A 5206-nucleotide genomic window follows, 5' to 3' on the forward strand; every position below is an offset into this window, starting at 1 on the left:
GATATAAGCTGTATACCAGATGAAAGCCAAGGTTTTGGGCTAGATTTGTAGAAACCTAGAATAAAATCGACTGACCAGTTTTTGAGAAAATTCCCGAATGGTATATTTTCAGCAGCCCAATTTTTAGTTTTCGGGCGATAACGTTATGACATATTTATATTTTATAAACACAAAAGATAGAGTTAGATAGCCTGTTTGAAGACCCTTCTACTGATATCCACATCAATGACATGGACTGAGTAGTGCGGCCTCAGTGGTAGTTTAGAAAATTGGCTTTTTTAGAATTTCAGACAGCAGCCACGCCCACAAAGGCATACGAATCAAAACATCCTGGAACAAAACCTTCTTAGTTTTTTTTTGTACTTTAATTCCTGAAAGTTTGAAAAAAATTAAATCATGGTACGTACAGACGCCACATACATACCAAAGCATCTCGTAGTTGAGACACGAACCGCAACGCATTTACCTCTATATCTTTCCAACTAGTAGCCGGAACTTAATATATAAGATATTGTTGGAAAGGTATTGGCCTATAGAATAACACTAAATATGTTGGGTGTATCCACTTGCCCCCTTAAACCGTCAAAAGCAAAAAACGTTTTTTTTTCGGCTATTCGTTTATGAAGCTTGAATACATTTTCTGGACTCACTCTGCAAGACCTTTCCAACGATGTCTCAAATATGTCGATTGGACGTGTGGATAAAAACTTCCAAATCTCGTGTATATATAAGCGAGTCATTTCAGCATGCTACTGTGGCTGCTTTCGTCACTCGCGCGCACTGCCGTTCACTGTGATGTACACAAGAATGATAGAATAAAAGATTGCGCCGACTGCAGCAGGATTCGTGAGAGTTATTTTGGCGTGACGTCATCGTAGAGTTGACAACTGAGAGCGGCAAATAAAACCAAGAATGATAGAATACATTGTATACATTGTATATATTGTATTGTATGTATCATGATAAAAATATAGTAAGGTAGAACCGCTGAGAGGCACTTTTAAAATTCTTGACGTTTCCAAACAATTTAATTTTTAAATTTACTCACAAACTCACACACACAATTTCATTTTCAATCTCAAGCAACAACAATTTCGAACAATTTAAATTTTTTATTTTCACTTTTATATGATTTTAAAATGTTGGCAAACTTCAAAAAAAAATCATGGCCGACAAATTGAGAGAACGGTTATACCTTGCTGTGTTTTTATCATGGTATGTATTGTATACATTGTACATTGTATTCTCCCAATCGTGAAATAAAACTGCTCTCTAAAGATGTGCTGAATTGTTAGTACCCAAAATTTCCTTTTCGGCACCCGATACCGATTCTTTACATTAATCCTTCTCCCTTATATGCATTTCAAGTTTAGAAGAAACTTTCATTACTATTTTATATGAAGCAGCTAAAACACTTGAACTTATCGCAACAGATAAATATTATTTTATCAGTTTTAACCTTAGCCGATCCAAGGTTCAAGAAAAATGCGATGAAGGATGAAGAAGCCTTTCAGGGGGGAGATTCTGTAACCAGTTAGCAACAAGTTTCGAATCGATATCGCACTTGTTGACGTAAAAATATTTCATATCATACGTCAACAAAACCTATACCGATTCGAAAATTGTCGTTAACTGGTTACAGAATCTGCCCCCAGGCATACAAAAATGATATCGTCCGTTTCAGCTGGAACAAAAATGCTTCAAATAAGTAAGAGTTTCTCTGACCTCGAACCGACATATATACATCTTTCATTTGGATCAATATTAAAAACTCTATTGGCTCATACATTCGGGTTTTGATAGGCGAGTCTCCCCTGAACCGTTTTTTCCATATTTTTTTGCCTATGTGCGCTTTTATTCGAAACCTAAATGTTTCGGTACCGAGTATCGGGAGCATTGGTTACTTTAAATCGGTACCGAATATCGATCAATACTTAAAATTATTGACTCAGCACATCACTACTGCTGTCATCTCGACTGTAACGTCAGCAAAACAGCTGATTCTGTCAAATTCACTGAGAGCCGATTAGCGGTGTTGCCATTGGCGCCACCTTCTGTATTCTCTCCTCCGTGGTATGTACATATGTTTGTGTACATGTATATATGCACATATGTAGTACAAACGAAAACAAATCTAATAAGCTGCTCGTTGATGTAAATGCGAACTGTACTGATTGTCAAAAATTATGTGTTTGTTGTACATTTGTTCATGCTTGTCATTGTGCGTGTAATTTTCAAGAGTAGTTTTGTGTCCGCTATCTCCTTGTATTAACTCGTCCTTCGTTGGTATACTCTAATGAACATATGTGAAGATGATAACAAGGCCAACTTATATAAATAAGGTAGTGTTACAGGAGCAGTTAAAATTTTCGCCCGATGTTTCTTAAAGAAACTTGGTTCAACTTGTAGTTTTGTGTCCGCTATCTCCTTGTATTAACTCGTCCTTTGTTGGTATACTCTAATGAACATATGTGAAGATGATAACAAGGCCAACTTATATAAATCAGGTAGTGTTACAGGAGCAGTTAAAATTTTCGCCCGATGTTTCTTAAATAAACTTGGTTCAACTTTGCTCTAGATTGCACCGTTGTGGGAATGAATTTATGTCTTGGTTGTATGAATGATAAAAAAAATTGTATTTTCTGGCAAGTTGTACAACTTATCGCTACATTAATGGCCATGTTGTACAAACTCATTTAATTTGCATTTATTTTGTACACTAAATAACCGAAGATGGTTAACTCAGCCGAAATAGGTACGTGCTTTCGTTGAATTTTATAAATGTAAGCCGAAACTATGAAACTGTAAAAATGAGATTTTACAATAGGGCTATTCGCGATTCGGTGCATAAGAGCTGACAAATTAATGCAATTGCAGAAATATGCCATGGATTGTGAGCGAACTTTATTACACTGGCATGGTAAAACTTTTTTAATCAGCTGAGAGAAATGTCAACCAGAGTTGCAATGCATAGCATTTTTATGCTATGGATTTTCGGTATTGCAAATTTGTCAAGCCATGACAAGTGCAAATGCGTGTATTTTGTTTGTGTATTGCAAATAATTTGCAATACAAATTTGCAATGCAATGATGCTAGGCCATTTGCACCGGATCGCGAATAGCCCTAATGAGACTGCTCGCAAAATTGCAATGTTTGTGGGAAAAACCTCCAACTTGGTTGCGGATTGATTTGAACCAACGTTTTCGGCTTGCATTATGTCAAAAGGATGTGTTTGTTGTAATTCATTCTGTCATTTACTACCATTATGCGTAGACCAATTCATGAAATCATTTCATGCGTTTGAGTAGAAACTGAATGAATGAACACCATTTCATGATTACAATTAACGCCAAATAGAGTTTATGCACTTAGTTTTTACTCAGAACGATGAAATGATTTCGTAAATTGGACTACGCATACATGTGATACTTATGCTTTTAATTTATAAAGTAATTTTATGTTTTTATACTCTTGCTACCACATGAATATATGAGTTCGTGATAAGAATATATGAATTCGCCTTAGAAGATAGAAATCTTTCAACTTAAATAAATGCATTTTGCAAACAAAAGTGCGTACGTTACTTAGAGCCTTGGTAATGACGAATTCGTAAGGATCTATTGATTGCATTATAAACATTTTCATTTATTTGTTAAACATACAATTACTTCCATGACAACCCGGTCCCATGGATGTTAGAAGCGCGAATTCATATAAGGTGGTGTTACGGGAAAATGAATAAGTAAATTATATGTATATCAGAAAATTAATAAGATGACATGAAATTATTATTTGATTTCTAACCAAACCTATGTATGTAACTCAATCGCCTAACGGTTTTCCGAACCGTAAACATATGTTTACACATCGAATTTCGTGAGTAGGTACCTGGTACTCACACCTTTTTTAAGAAGTTTCACTTCTATCATGTGTACGGTGTTACACACGCATTTTTTTTATAAAGCAATCGCCATATCTGGCCAGTATATTTCAGGACGAATGGATAAGGATTGCGCCAAGAGCTAGTGTGAGCAAATCTAATTTTGGCAGCAAATGTCAGTTACGTGATTGAATGACGATACGCGGTTTTGTACTATAAACGATGATATACTTTCTTAATTACATATGAAAAAGCATCCGACACGTGCAAAACGCCATCCGTGCAGTGAAAAATGCTTCATTTTAATACGGGCGTATTTCAATGGAATATTTCCATTATACGTAGTGTATCTATAATGGAAACATTAAATTTTGAACACTTTTCACTTGATTTAAATACGAACATGTTTAAACGGTAATCAAATAAAAAAATTCATGTTTACATCGCGTTAAAAGAACATTTATTTTCGAATAAATTGATACCTCACCTAATACAATTGCAAAAAAATTGTCGCAGTTAAGCAGTTTAAGCAAAAATACGGCCTTATATGTTTACTCAAAATTTATATTTATAATGGCTCTTAAGCAAAAAACTTATTTTTGATAAAAATTTAGGAAAATGGGCGTGGCATCGCCTATTTATTTATATCATTTATGTGTATCTTAAAAACTACTTGACCGATCTCAACCAAATTTGATAAACTCATTGTGCTTAGCCTCCTTAAGCACCGTGTTAAATACCCCCGGCTATGCTAACATTGAACTGTGTTGAGGTGGACGTGATACGCCAGTAACAATACACAATTTACATCAATATATCTCATTGGTGACATATTGGTTCCTCATCGAAGGCGTCCAGAAAAAATTTGAGGCATTGCGTGAAGGTTTTGACTCAGTGTTCTATCCCGAAGAGTTGGAGAATGTGTTTTGCGGTTCTGGGGCTAGCAACTATCAACGTTAAAATGCTGCAAGATTGTTGCCGCACCGATTACGATTTTACACAAGATTCCCAAGCTATACAACATTTATACGATATACTCTCATCGTATACTCGCGAATACCAACGATTATTCCTGCAATTCGTTACCGGCTCGCCACGTTTGCCAACCGGCGGCTTCAAATCGCTAACACCACAGCTAACCATAGTGTGTAAAACGTTTGATGGAAATTAAAATCCAAATGATTATTTACCATCGGGGATGATATGTGTGAACTATTTAAAATTACCTGGATTAATCGGGCAAAACTCACGTGCTCCACCCACATATATTTAGAGGGAGGGGGGGGGGGGGGGGGGGGGGGGGGGGGGGGGGGGGGGGGGGGGGG

This window comes from Rhagoletis pomonella, unplaced genomic scaffold (genome assembly GCF_013731165.1).
Source record: "Rhagoletis pomonella isolate Grant_MI unplaced genomic scaffold, Rhpom_1.0 Rhpom_scaffold_00014, whole genome shotgun sequence".
Classification (NCBI taxonomy): Eukaryota; Metazoa; Arthropoda; class Insecta; order Diptera; family Tephritidae; genus Rhagoletis; species Rhagoletis pomonella.